The sequence below is a fragment of the Suricata suricatta genome, chromosome 5, assembly GCF_006229205.1.
Source record: "Suricata suricatta isolate VVHF042 chromosome 5, meerkat_22Aug2017_6uvM2_HiC, whole genome shotgun sequence".
Classification (NCBI taxonomy): Eukaryota; Metazoa; Chordata; class Mammalia; order Carnivora; family Herpestidae; genus Suricata; species Suricata suricatta.
This window is the reverse complement of record NC_043704.1, coordinates 120,247,427-120,262,801: the sequence shown is the minus strand read 5'-3', so window position 1 is coordinate 120,262,801 and position 15,375 is coordinate 120,247,427. Positions and strand designations below refer to the sequence as shown.

Sequence of the window (15,375 nt, the reverse complement as noted above, 5' to 3'; positions counted from 1 at the left end):
TTGTTTTATGATGACCTTGTACACCTGAAACTAATATAACACTGCATGTTAACTATACAGGAATTAAAAGAAAATAAAGGTTAAAAAAACTTCATTTTAAGAGTTTCCTGGATGGGGCACCTGGGTCACTCAGGCAGTTGAGCTTCTGATTCTTCATCTCAGCTCACGTCATAATCTCACAGCGCATCAGTTCAAGCCCCATGTTGGGCTCTGCACTGACAGTGTGGAACCTGCATGAGATCTCTCTTCCTCTTCCTCTCTGCCCCTCCCCTGCTCATACACACATGTGCTCTCTCCCTCTCTCAGAAATAAATTTCCCTCTCTCTCTCTCCTCTCCCTTTCCCCACCCTCACTCCCTGTCTCTGTCTCTCTCTCTCTCTGAAATAAAGTTAAAAAAAGTTTCCTTAAAAATAAATATATTATGACCAGGAAAAAAAAAGAAATATATTCAATATTTATAAAGGGCTCCTATATCCTTGTATTTTCCTAAGTGATAAGAACACTTAAGAGCATGGGGTTTTTTTTCTTTTTTTAAAATTTGTATCCTGGTTAGCACATAGTACAATAATTATTTCAGGAGTAGAATCTAGTGATTCGTCCCCTATATATAACACCCAGGGCTCATTCTAACAAGTGCCCTCCTTAATGCCCCTTGCCCACTTAGCCTATCCCCCCCACCCAAACCCCTTTCAGCAACGCTGTTTGTTCTTCTGTTTTGTCTCCCTCCCTGTTTTTGTTATTTGCTTCCCTACTCTTTTGTTCATCTATTCTGTATTTTAAATCCCACATAAGTGAAGTCATATTTGTCTATGACTTATTTTGTTTTGCATAAATACTCTAATTCTACTCACATTGTTGCATATGCCAAGAGTTCATTCTTTTTGATTGCCAATATTCCATTGTGTATATATACCACATCTTCTTTATTGATTCATCAGTCAATGCACATTTGGGCTCTTTCCATACTTTGACATTGTTGATAGTGCTACTATAAATATTGGGGTAAATGCGCCCCCTCTGAAACAGCACACCTGTATCATTTGGACAAATACCTAATAATACAATTGCTGGGCCATAGGGTAGTTCTAATTTTAACTTTTTGAGGGACTGTTTTCCAGAGTAGCTGCACCAATTTGCATTCTCACCAGCAGTACAAAAGTGTTCCACTTTCTCCACATCCTGGCCAACAACTGTTGTTGCCTGATGTTCATTTTAGACATTTGACAGGTGGTTTTGATTTGTATTTCCCTGATGATGAGTGATGTTGAGCATTTTTGCATGTGTCTGTTAGCCATCTGGGTGTCTTCTTTGGAAAAGTGTCTATTCATGTCTTTTGCCCATTTCTTCACTGGATTATCTGGGTTTTCAGTGTTGAGTTTGATAAGTTCTTATAGATTTTGGATACTAACACTTTATCTGATATGTCGTTTGCAAGTCATCTCCCATTCCTTTGGTTGCCATTTAGTTTTGCTACATGGGCCTTTTAGTTTCCTTAAATGTGCAGAAGCTTTTTATCTTGATGAGGTCCCAGAAGTTCTTTTTTGCTTCCCCCCCCACCCCCCACCCCCGACTTTTTTCTGGAGTCATGGTAAGAAGTTGCTACACCCAAGGTCAATGAGGTTTTTGCCTACTTTCTTCTCTAGGATTTTGATGGCTTCCTGTCTCACATTTAAGTCTTTCATCCATTTTGAGTTTATTTTTATGTATGGTGTAAGAAAGTGTTCCAGGTTATCCTTTTGCATGTCGTTGTCCAGTTTTCCCAGCACCATTTGCTGAAGAGACTGTCTTTTATTGCATTGGATATTCTTTCCTGCTTTGTCAAAGATTAGTTGGCCATATGTTTGTGGGTCCATTTCTGAGTTCTCTATTCTGTTCTATTGATGTATGTGTCTGTTTTTGTGCCAGTACCATACTGTTTGATGATTAAAGCTTTGTAATACAGCTTGAAGTCTGGAATTGTGATGCCTCCAGCCTTGGTTCTCTTTTTCAGGATTGCTTTGACTATTCAGGATCTTTTCTGATTCCATACAAATTTTAGGATTGTTTGTTCCAGCTCTGTGAAAAATGCTGGTGTTGTTTTGATAGGGATTGCATTGAAATGTAGATTGTTTTGGGTAGTATTGATATTTTAATAATATTTATTTTTCCAATCCATGAGCATGGAATATTTTTCCAATTTTTGGTGTCTTCTTCTGTTTCTCTGATAAGCTTTCAATAGTTTTCAGTGTATAGATTTTTCACCTCTTTGATTAGATTAATTCCGAGGTATTTTATGGTTTCTGGTGCAATTGTATATAGGACCAATTCCTTGATTTCTCTGTTGGTTCATTGTTGGTGTATAGGACTACAACCAATTTCTGTGTATTGATTTTATATCCTGCAACTTTGCTGAATTCTTAGATCAATACTAGCAGTTTTATTGGTGGAATCTTTTGGGTTTTCCATGTAAAGTATCATGTCATTGCAAAGAGTGAAAGAATGCAAAGAAATTTTTTAAAAAGGAAAATAAAAAATATTTCTCTTTCTGTATCCAAGAGGGAACAAAAAGAAGAAAAAGGAAAAATATGTTAAACAAAAGAAAAAAATGTATAGATGAACTAGTGAACAGAATGAAACCTGAATTAAGTTCCATCCAGTTTCCCCTAGAACTCAAGCTATGAAGCACTCTATAGTCCATACACTAAGCAGGCAGAAAGACTTGTGCTGGTCTTCTAGGGCATGTGCTTGGAGAACGAAGTTGGGCGGTGCTTGGTGTAACAGTTCTGTTCTCCACTAGGTGGCGCTGCTTACCTTACTGGGGTGTATCAGTAATGCGCATGTGTGCATGTATGTGCATGCCTAGAAGAGCTGAAAATGGGATCACCCAGCTTCCTAGTTTCTGGCATAGGAACTCTGCACTCTCACTGACCACAAATCAAACACCCCACCCCTGTCTCAGGCTTCCATCCACTCCCCACTTCCACAGTGCCCGTGTCTAAGCCATCAGCCTTCCAGGCAGCACCTCCCTCCCAAATCTTATCTCAGATGGAACTGTGTTCCCAAACCCCTCCCTTCTGGGACCCTGCAGCTTGGACCTGATCTGACCCTCAGGGGGAGGGTCTCTCTGAGCAATGGCCAGGTGTGATCTTGCTGTGGCAGAGGTTCAGAGACTGTGGCTGGGTGCTGGCTTGCCCCACAAAACTTTCATGCCATCGGTGGTGGAAAAGTTTCAGAGATTACAGCAAATCACAACACACAGCCAGCACCAGGTTTCACCTCACTCTGGCATCTTTGTTGCAATACCAGCAAATGTGGCTGTTCTCCAGGGTCCGCTGGGACCCCTGCCTGTGAGGAGGCCAAATGCCTTCCACCAAATGGCCTCCAAGCAGGGAAACAGCTTCTCCTTGTGTGGCCCACAAACCCCTTGAACCTTACTGTCTGCTCCTGTGGACTCTCCCCTCCTCTCCACCAGAGCACTGCCAGGTATCAAGCTTTGGAATTTCTGACTCTGCTCTTGTCTGTTTATAGAGTCCTAACAGAACTGAACCCTCCCTGCTTTCTCCCTGTCAATGGTTTTGGGTAACAGTTTTCTCATTCAGTCCCTTGTATTTCCACTTTTTCTTTCCAGCTACCTTTGGGAGGAGTGCTTTTTCTGTACTCTTCCGGTGTGATAAAATCTCCCCTCCTTCTTGGTCCTCTCTTTGCAAAAACAGCTCTCAAACCTCCATGGCTTCTCTCTCCCCCAGCTCACCTCTCCACGCTGTGTACCTGCCAAGTTCTGTGGCTCAAGTTATGCAGACTGTAGTGTTAATGCTCAGATCAATTTCCTAGGTGTTCAAAATGGTTTGGTGCTGATCTGACTGCATTTCAAAATGGGACAAGAAAAGCCGAGAACTTCCAATGCATGTTTTGTTCTAATATTTGGTCTTGGACCCTGGTTCCTGACACAGGACTCCTACATCCCTCAGAATTTCCTGGGTGATAGGATAGTCTTTTGTTCTACTTAGGTAACTTGGTGGTCTCCTAGTAGGAGCTGCTCACCAGAAAGACTAAACCATGATTAGAAGCTTGGAATTTTCAACCCCAGTCCCCATCCTCTGGGAAGGAGAGAGGGGCTGAAGATTGAGTTAATGGTCAATCAAGCCCATATGATCCTCCATAAAAATCTCAATAATACTGAGTTCAAAGAGCTTCTTGGTTGGTAAACACACCTGCATGGCAGGATAGTAGCACTCTCCAATCCCAAAGGGATAAGAGCTCGTGTGCTCAGAACCCTTCTAGGCCTCCCCCATCTCTTCACCTGGCTCTATCATTTATAAGCTTTATTAAATTCTTTGTAATAAACCTGTAAAAATAAGTTTCCCAGAGTCTGTGAGCCATTATAGCAAATTATCAAGCCCAAGGAGAGGACTATGGGAACTCCAACTTATAACCAATCAGAAGTACAGGTGACAACCTGGGACTTGTGATTGCTACCTAAAGTTGGGCAGTCGTGTGGGACTGAGCCCTCAGCCTGTGGGATCTGATTCTGACTCTAAGTAGATGGTGTCTGAACTGAAATGAATTAGGGGCATCTGGGTGGCTCAGTCAGTTGAGCATCCAACTTTGGCTCAGGTCATGATCTCATGGTTCATGGGTTCAAGCCCCATGTTGGGCTCTGTGCTGAAAGCTCAGATCCTGGAGCCTGCATCAGGTTCTCCCTCCCTCCCTCTCTCTCTCTCTCTTCCTCCTCTACTCATGCTCAGTCTCTCTCAAAAATAAATGGATATTTAAAAAATTTGAAGTGAAATGAATTACAGAACACCCAGCCAATGTCACAAAGAATTGTTCAATGCGTGGAAAGCCCACATATGTAATCAGAAGTCTCCTGAGTGTGTGAGTAAAGGAGAGCCAAAGGCTGCGGGGCGGGGGGGCGGTCCTCTTTAGATGGGGGTAAAAATCTTTTCTAAAAATTAAAAAAAAAAGTGTCACTTTCAATCTTGGCCTATGAAATTGTAGATTCGGGGCCAAGAAAAGTAAATGAAACTACCCCCTAACTTTTCTTTAAAAGAAAAAAAATCTTACCTATGAGCTTTATTTTCTCTAAATAATTAAGAATTCCAGACGTAGGAACTTGGTGCTGAATGCTTTTCCTTCCAAATAAAAATGTATTGTATAATAAAACTGGGAAATTTAACAGTTCACAGTCTAGTAATTTCCTTATAAATTAGAATGAGAAAAAATCTGTTGGTGAATTAAGTTTTTGTTGAAACTCAATTTCTTGTGACTGTGTTTTATCTCTGTAGTATTTGTGCACTCATTACAGAATGCAAAGATAGAAACATATCATGACATATTCAAATTATGCTAAGCCTCAGTTTTACCACAAAAGCAAAATAGCTAAAACTCTTTATAACTGTGATTTTCTCAATTTCCTATACTTATTTTCATATTAAAGTAATAAAAAAATACTCTAGTTACTCTTAGTTAAATTAATTTTGGAAAATATATAAGTGCAATGTCAATGTGGTATTATAATATTACAAATATATGAAATCTAAATTACTAGGGTTTTAAAAAAATAAACTGCTTTCAATGAAACCACACATTGTAAAATGACATAGATGCATTTCCATTTGTATTTGTTTAATTTCCAATGAAAGTATTTCTTGAATACTCGTTCATATTAATTGGTAGGTATTTTCTTATTGTTTTGTTTATATTTTCTGACCACTGATTTGGGGGACTTTGGATTTATACAATTTTGGATGTTGCAGAGACATACACTGCCCACCATATATGGATGTACTCCTCCGCATCCCAACCCCTAGGCAGTTAGATGGGCTGCGTGACTTGTCTGGCCCAAACAGCGGGCATCAAAGTGACACATACCCCTTCTGGGACAAAGCACGATAGAGCTAGGGCATGACACAACAGCTCTCTGTCTGGTGCTTGATGAAGCCAACTATTCCAAATGGAGCTTCAAGATGATGCACCTTCTGTCAGCCTGGATCCCCGAATAGCCTTACGGGGCTGAACTGCAACTGACCCTATCCCAGTTAGCAGTTGTGACTGGGAAATACACTTCTGCCGTGTTAAACTATATAGCATTATTCTGGCTAATTAACTGAGATAATGAGTATCTATATTAATATACATAGAGTGCAACACAAAACTATTATTCTGAGAGTTAAATATTGTCATTAGTAAATTCAAATGCATGTGCAAATTCACATTTTAGGCCACAGGGATAGCTATAGGATTTTAGGCAAAACCTCCATAGTTTGAATTTGTTCATGTTCTCTACTCATTTCAGGGACTGTCTGCCTTAAATACTGAGAACACTATGGGCTTATGTTCCCTCCAGTCCCTCTAAGGAAAACAAGAAGAGAATGGAAGTAGTGGAAGTAGTTTGCCCCTCCAACCACCAGATGATGCCAATGTGGGAAATCACCCAAAACTGTAAAAAGGAAAACCTGCTTGCCACTATTTGGGTTTCCCCAAGCTCTGCCTGATCCTATCCTTTTCTAGGTCATGCCCAGATTCACGAAAACTTTCCTGGAGACTGATCTTTCTCCTACACTTGACCATTTCTTCCGAGGGTCCTAAACACACTCCTCTTCTCTGCCTTCAGTATTAGGGTTTTCAGGGTTTGGTGCTATGCCCTTGATTCTTTCACACCCCACTGTCTCCTTCGAGGAGCTCATGCCTGCTTTTGGCTTCATTGACTTGCACAAGTCATGGCTCGGGCAGATTCCTCGCCAGCACTGTGTCTTCAATGGCCCTTCATGGGGCCTCTTTACTCTAAGAACCTCAAGCAGCTCATCATCTTCTCTGCTTCTCTTCCTCTGTCCCCTCATTTCAGATAACCATCAACCCAAACACCTGTGTTGTTATCCTTGGAAATCCCCACTCATCCAGTTTTCCCCCCTCATTCCTTATTTTTTCTTAAAAAACAAAAAACAAAACAAAACAAAACAAAACATTACCACTCTAGTCATATCCAGCCACTCTCCAGCAGGCTGTGCACCAGCCCAGTCTCTTCCTGCCCCTTTCTAATTCCACCATGCTTCAAGTGAGCCTTCTAAATGCAAATCACACCTTATGTTCCAGTACTTCCCAAACCCTATCCTCCCCTTACCATGGTGTCTAGGTCCTTTGTGTCCTACCTCTGCTTTTCTTTTGAGCCTCTTTTCTTTCCTCTCCTGGTACTCTAAATTGCAGCCATACCAAACTACTTGCGCATCCCTGGACTCTGCAAACACCCATACTTCTGGGCCCTTGCTCTCACTGTGTGGCACAGTGAGACCAAACACCTCTTTCGTCTGTTTGTCCAACTTAGCACTGTCCACCATTTGGATTTCAGCTTGGACACTATCTCCTCAAGGATCCCTTCTCCGCCCTCTTGCTGAGCTGGGTCCCTCCTCTCTCCACTCCCCTTGCTTCCCTCCAACATGGACCCATCATATCACCCTGCATGGCCTGTCTCCTAGCCTGGCTCCCTTGTTCCCTCCCTCCCGTGTGAGCTCCTGTGAGCGCCAGAGGTGGATATCCTAACAAAGCTGAGGATGCTTTCCTCAATGCTCCTTACTTGCCTAGCCCCTTCCCACGGCCCTGATAGCAGCCCCAACAAGGTGTTCTCATGGTCACATGATTTGTCAAAAACAAGATATATAAACATAATCAGTTAAAATGCCATCTTTTGCCAGCTGACCTCCCCTCTGTGTCATTTCCCTGCCTGTAGGTGGCACTGGAGCCGCCGTGGGATCAGGTTAGGAGGTATTTTACGAAAGGGCAGTGCAGTCACTTACCGCCAACTGTGCTGATTCCTCCAGCCTCTTGTTCAAAGGCACAAGTCCAGAGATGACATGCATAAACATGCTCCACAGCACCTGGCAATGTAAGAGACTTCAAGTTCAAAATGCATGGAGTCAGAGCTAGCGTGTGAAACACTCTTAGAATCACAGAAAGATTACAATTATAAGCAAAGGCTTCATTGCTTATCCACCTTCTCCTAGACAGTGCTATCCCAGATAAAAAGGTCTCTCTTCTCAGGAACACATCTAATAATGTTGTATATACAATGATAAATTTGGCACACATTTCAAAATTTTTTATGGGAATGTAACCAAATAAGTTTTATCATAAATCTTGTGATGTAGGGAACAAACCTGAAGCAATAATACAAACAGAAAACATGTCTATGTAGGAAATAGCATTATTTAAATGTCCCTGTGTATCAGGGCCTATCTTAGTGTATCTGACACAATTTCTCCTCTAGAAAATCTGTAAATTTCAGATAAAACTGCATACAAATTTACCGCTAATGCAGGAAAATGGCCTGAAGAAACCTGCCTGGCAAAACTCTTACACAGTCAATGTATATTGTATAAAAATAAGTTGATTTCACAATTATGTAGTCAAATATAAAGTACTGGCATTTAAAAATACATTTGGATTTCTTTTTGTGTTCCTTAATTACAGATTGGTTTTGTATATTTTTTTCAGAATTAATGATCATTCCAAAACTCAAATACAACAGAAAGGAAGTATCCTAACAGAAGCCAAAAATATCAACTGAAAGAACTGATATATCTAAAAATATCTAAACCTCCCAAAAAATAACTAATCCAGGGAAGAAATGGGCAGAAGACATGAATAGACACTTCTCCAAAGAGGACATCCAGATGGCCAACAAACACATGGAACAATGCTCAACATCACTCAGCATCAGGGAAATACAAATCAAAACCACACTGAGATACCACCACACGCCAGTCAGAGTGGCTAAAATGAACAAATCAAGAGACTATAGATGCTGGCGAGGATGTGGAGAAATGGGCACCCTCCTACACTGTTGGTGGGAATGCAAACTGGTGCAACTGCTCTGGAAAACAGTGTGGAGTTCCTCAAAAAGTTAACAGAACTTCCTTATGATCAGCAATAGCACTGCTAGGGATTTACCAAGAGATACAGAAGTGCTGATGCATAGAGGCACATGTACCCCAATGTTCATAGCAGCACTTTCAACAATAGCCAAATCATGGAAAGAGCCTAAATGTCCATCAACTGATGAGTGGATCAAGTAGATGTGGTTTATATATACAATGGAGTACTACATGGCCATAAGAAAGAATGCAACATGGACAACCTCGAGGGTGTCATGCTAAGTGAAGTAAGTCAGGTGGAGAAGGACAGATGCCACATGTTTTCATGGAAGTGGAACAGGAGAAACTTAACAGAGGTCCATGGGAGAGGGGGAGAGGGGAAATAGTTGGGGAGAGGGAGGGAGCCAAACCATGAGAGACTCTTGAATGCTCAGAACAACCTGTGGGCTGATGGGGAGGGGCAGGGAAGGGGGGTGATGGGCATGGAGGGGGGCACTTGTTGGGATGAGCACTGGGTGTTATATGGAAACCAACTTGACAATAAACTATAAAAGAAAAAATATCTAAGCCTTTTTTTTTAGTTTGAGAGAGAAAGCACACACATGTACACATGCATGTGTAAGTAAGAAAGGGGCAGAGAATGACAGAATCCCAAGCAGTTCTGCACCGTCCACACAAAGCCCAATGCAGGACTCAAACCCACAAGCCATGATATCATGACTTAAGCTGAAGTCAGATGCTTAACTGACTGAGCCACCCAGGAGCCCCAAAATGTCTAAACCTCTTACATAGCACTAGATTAAAATGCTGATGTTTCAAATGAAGATAAGGAAGGCATCATGGTAGCCATGAAATAACAGAAGAGACAGAAAAGATGATGAGGATCAGAACACTACCAAACAAGAAACAAACAAGCAAAGAAGGAAATACAATGCATTCACCAAACATAAGATTTTTTCCCCCAAGTTTATAACAATCCTCACATTTCCAGGACATACTACAATGATTCATGAGGATGAAAGAACGTTTACCTAATCTACCAATAATATACAGCAATGTCTGATAAACTATGCAAGAGGGGAGACTGAATCACCTTTCTGTCCTTACAGAAAATAACATTACAAAATTGTCCCCATCTGAATTGACAATCAAAGAATACGCTATCAAAATAGGTTAGTAAAAAATTTTACAGAGCCACATCTGGCTGTTAATTCAAGCACAATATTATTTGTCTGGTTTTGTCAGCTTTTAAAATCTGTAATTTCTTCTTCTAAACAAATAGGTACCTTTTACCTACTTTTGTGTTCATCATCTTGTATTATTTTCAGGGAAGGGCACACAAAAGCTGGGCCCACTTGCAGGTGCATGGGGACTCTGTTTCCACGTTTCTCTCCACTGCCTCACCCGGGCCTCGCTCAGGAAAGGAAATGGGTGGCTTTGTGAGCCAGCTGTACTATTACTGCCCTACCCTGACTCTCCTTAGGTCGCTCCGCAGTTTAGGGCTCTGCCAATGTCCAGTCCTCTCTTGCCCCAACGGCTGGGACAGCTGGAGCGGGGGGAAGGGTCAGGTCAGAGTCCACGCAACAGCTGCACACCAGAGGAGCAAATGTCCTAGGAACTCTAGTGTTCAAGTCTACAGCCCAGCAAAGAGCCGCTCTGGGACTGAATCACCGCAGTCAAGCCGGCATCACAGAATTGAATAATTGCCTGGTTGAACCCCCCTGCTTTATGCTCCCACCCTGGACCGTCTAGAGGCTCATCTGCTCATCCATGAAGCAGAGCTCCTCACCATTTACTAAAGCAGGAAAAACTCTCTCCACCTCTCGCACCACCGCTTCCTTGGAAATGTATGCTCGGCGCAGATGCTCATGCCTGCATCTGGCCAGGTCCTCACTGCCGTTCCTCCTGCTGGCTGCCTGAGTCCAAGACAAGAACTCTCATTAATCCTCCCCATGAAGGGCTTTTGTAGATGTTGAAAGCAGTTTCTCCTGGGTGCTTTTAAAAGGACCCAGGGTGTTACTTAATGGCTTGCCTCAAACAGTATCCTCCAAAGGGAAGCCGCCAACTTAATAATTTCTTAGAAGATTCACATTCTGCTGAGCAGAAGCCATGTATGAAGCCAGGCCTCCACGACATGGACCAGTCCCACAGGCCAGCACAGAAAAGGACTTGCACATGGAGCACGCAACTGTCAGAATGAGCACAGCCTGGGCACTGATGGTGCCTCACCTCTCCTGCTCTGCTAGTAATAACCAGGGGGGCACTTCTAGTAAGAATAGCTACAGGATGCAAGCATAGCCTAAGTGCCCTATTTTTATATTTATTCTTCTCAACAACTTATGAGGTTCTACTCATTAACCCCATTTTGCAGATGTGGAAATTGAAGTCCAGACTAAGTGATTCACCCATGGGCAAGTAGCTAATGATGATATTAAAATAGACATTTAGACCCTGTGTTGAACATTTTCTTCATTATAAAATAACAGTAATCATAGCAACCCCATAACCACACATGTACTTTGTACCAGCCCCTGGGCCAGGCAATGCCAAGTCACAGATGAGAAAGATATTTTCCTTGCCCAATGCCTGAAAGGAGCCCAGAGGGTGGCAGGTGGGATGGACAGACATTTGAGGAAGGGATTTACAACACAGTGAAAATGCAAATACAACATGTGTTAATGAAAGGAAGCTTTGACAAATAAGGAAATATTTCCTAAGGCAGGTCTAAAAAGAGCTATTTGAGTGGGGTACTTGGGTGGCTTAGTCAGTTAAGCATCCAAAACTTTTTATATTTTTTTTAATTTTTTTTTTGAGAGAGAGCACAAGTGGGGGAGGGGCAGGGAGAGACGGAGGCACAACATCTGAAGCAGGCTTCAGGCTCCAAGCTGTCACCACAGAGCCCCAACGCGGGGCTTGAATTCATAAACCCATGACCCATGAGATCACGTCCTGAGCCAAACTCGGACGCTTAACCAACCAAGCCACCCAGGTGCCCCTGGCATCTAAAACTCTTGATTGCAGCTCAGGTCATGATCTCAGAGTTCATGGCATGGGGCCGTGCCTCTGGCTCCAGTGCTGTCAGCATGGAGCCTGCTTGGGATTCTCTCTCTCCCTCCCTGCCCCTCCCCTGCCTGTGTGCTTTTTCTCTCTCTCTCTCAAAATAAACTTCTGAAAGAAAATAAAAGGGACTTATTTTCTTTCCCATAGTAATTTTCTACAAAAGTCCTTCTGAATTACATCTACAATAGAGCTGATTTTACAGAAGGATACAAAAACAGAGGCAGAAAACAAGCATCAAATCTTCATTTCTATGTGTCTTTCTATATTATTCTTCATAGCAACTCCCATTTCTTTTATTATACCCATTCAATTACCACCACTTCCAAGGCTAAAAAAAAAATAAAAAATACTGAGGCTCAAAGAGATAAGGGGACGAGGGCCAGGTCACACAACACAACAGACACATGAATGCCCGTCTGTCTAACTGCCAGGTCCACCTGTTCTCCAGCGCCTGACACTGCTTTGTTCCAGAAACAGGCAGAGTACACCAAGGGACCAAAGCAGGGCCTAGGACAGGACAAACTCCAGGCTGAGTTGGGAGACTTTGAGTACTGCCCTTCTCCTGCTCAACCACAGCTGCTCACCTTACCAGGCCCAAGATTCATTGCCACTGGCATTCGGGCCGGAGCTCAGCTCTCTGGGGACCACGCTGGAGGAGCTTGGTGACTCAGGGCCTCCACTCTAAATTCCTATTAAGTACTCTAGATTTAATAGCTGCTATTAATACAAATTATGCTTCATTAAGCGTGAAGCTAAGGAGAACTCAGCTCAGAGGCTCCAGTTCAATACAGGGCTGAAGGACAAACAGAACAGCTATTTTTAATCCTGGCAATGTCAGTGGGGAGAGCAGCCTGACATTGCATATGCCTGTCGCTACTGCTGCAAATGGAGTTTTTCACATTTTCACATAAATATCTCTTATTTTCAGCTCAAGGTGTATAACAGAGGTAAACCTCTCCAGTCCTTGAGGGATGGTAATACCCAGAACATTTTTCTTTTCAGAAAACATTTTTCTAAGAGAAGGAGGGGGAAGGTGTTCTGGAGACCCTGCCCCACACCTCCCAGCAGGTTCCACTTCTCACAGGCTGTGGGATTAGCAAGGTGTGTTCTGCTGCCCTTGCTTTCATCTCACTGGTGGTGTAGGCTGTGGGGTCTCCAAAGGCAACTCAAGACTAGGCAAAAATAATGCCTGTGGCATCCTTCTAGATTAGAGGTCAACAAAGATTTTCTGTAAAAGACCAGAAACTGAGCCTGGGAGGCTCAGTCGGTTAAGCTTCCAACCCCCATTCAGGTCATGATCTCACAGTTCTATGAGTTTGAGCCCCATGTTGGGCTCTCTGCTGTCAGCTCAAAGCCCACTTTGACTCCTCTGTCTGTCTGTCTGTCTCTCTCTCTCTCTCTCTCTCTCTCTCTCTCTCTGTCCCTCCCCCTTTCTCACTCTCTCTTAAAATAAACATTTTTTTCAAAAGGCCAGAGACAAACTGTGTTAGACTTCATAGGCCCTTAGATCTCTGTTTCAACTATTCAACCCTGCCATTATAGCACAAAATCAGCCACAGGCTACCATAAAGGAATACTCATGACTATGATCCAATAAAACTTTATTTACAAAAACTGGGGCATGGGCCAGACTTGGCTCCCATGCTATAAAGTCTCCTACCTTGGTCTGACTCAAATTTTTAGTTCCATCCTAATGTTTTTGCAATGTGTGTAAACTTAGTCTTTCATAAACATAGTTCTGTCACCTCATCTATATCGATTTACCTCCTACAAAGTTGCAAACACTGGCATTAATTAAAAAAAAAAAGTCTCTACAGGATACCAGTACAAGATTATGGCATAACCATGTTTGGATTCATTGAATTTACTCATGATCTCCATTATGCTCAACCAAGCCTGAGATACACATTCATGGGGGTGCAATTTGCAATTTGCTTTTGCTGAGAAGTCAGTTTGCATTCTTTTATATTTTGTACAGCACATGACCATTTTTATTTGTTCTAAGAATCTGCAATGGGTTCTGCTAATGAAATTCTCCAGTTCATTCACTGTAGTAGGTGTATTAGTCACGGTTCTCCAGAGAAACAGAGCCAATATATATAATAAGATGTTGGCTCGTGCAATTACAGAGGCTGAGAAGTTCCATAATCTGCCACCTACAAGCTAGAGGAGGCAGGGAGGCCAGTAGTGTAGTTCAAAGGCCTGTGAGCCAGAGAGCTGAAGGGATAGATTCCAGCCGAGTCTGAAGGCGGAGGACAGAAGACCGACAGCTCAGTCATCAGGCAGAGAAAGAATTCTCCCTCCCTCTGCCTTTTTGTTCTATTCAATCCCTTAATGGCTTAGGGGATGCCCACCTGCACTGAGGAAGGCCATCAGCTTTACTTTACTAATTCAAATTCTTCTAGAAAAACCCTCACAGACACCCCCAGAAATAATATTTAACCATCTGTCTGGGCGTCCAATGGTCCAATTCAGCTGTTGCATAAAATTAGCCATTATAATAGGTTAGAAACTTATTTAGGTAATATTTATTTCCACATCCTTTGGAGCAGTTCATGGCCCTTGAGTTTTATATGATTTGCCTTGGCCAGTGGGAAGTCAGAGTACATAAAAGGAAAGAGGCTTCAAATCAGACTTGTGCCTGCCTTTCACTAGAAGTATGCACCAGTAAAGGTTAGAGCATGTGAGGAACAGGGCTGCATAATCCTCTAAAGGTATTTCTTAATGGTTATTTTTGAGAGACAGAGAGACAGAGTGTGAGCAGGGGCAGGGCAGAGAGAGAGAGAGAGAGAGAGAGAAACAGAATCTGAAGCAGGCTCCAGGTTCTGAGCTGTCAGCACAGTGCCCCATGCAGGGCTTGAACCCACAAACAGCAAAATAATGACCTGAGCTGTAGTCGGATGCTTAACTGAGCCACACAGGTGCCCCCTCAATAAAAGGCATTTTTAAAAGGAATGTTTGAATATTTCCAGGGAAAAAGAAACCAAAAAAATTCCTTAAAAATGATTGCTAGGCAGGATGCAGAACTAGTTACTGTTCTACAGAGCAATAATACCATAATCTGTGGGCTTTTTTTCTTTCAAGCAGAACTCAAGTTAACAACTTTACAATGTCTGAGCTTTAATAAATGGTAAAATACAAGGTCAAACACAGGAATATCTCATAAACAATAATCCTTGGTTGAGCCTGTTAACCATTTTAAATGTCCCATATTTATGCCTTATTTTCAAGCTTCAAGAAAATTTTCTTTACCTTTGTTTGAGAGATACACCACAACTATGGAGAACAGCCTTGGGTTCTAAAGAAAAAACGATATCCTCAACAAGCAAGCTCAGGTACTCCTTAGGTAGAGCAGATCTGGCAATGCTCCTGATGATGCATTCACTCTATTAAATCAGCTACACATTCTGTGTACCTTGTTGCCTTGGCCATTCCACCTGGAGCAGGGGATGGATGGAGGAAGTAGACC

At 42.4% G+C, this 15,375-nt stretch overlaps 1 long non-coding RNA gene across 1 annotated transcript in view; it reads right to left on the bottom strand.

The window, feature by feature from the left end:
* LOC115292206 overlaps positions 1-15,375 on the bottom strand; it is a 74,992-nt gene that overhangs the window by 37,217 nt on the left and 22,400 nt on the right. The window contains exon 5 of the long non-coding RNA XR_003908857.1: positions 7,770-7,850. This is a non-coding gene — a long non-coding RNA (uncharacterized LOC115292206). The remainder of the gene's footprint in view (positions 1-7,769; positions 7,851-15,375) is intronic.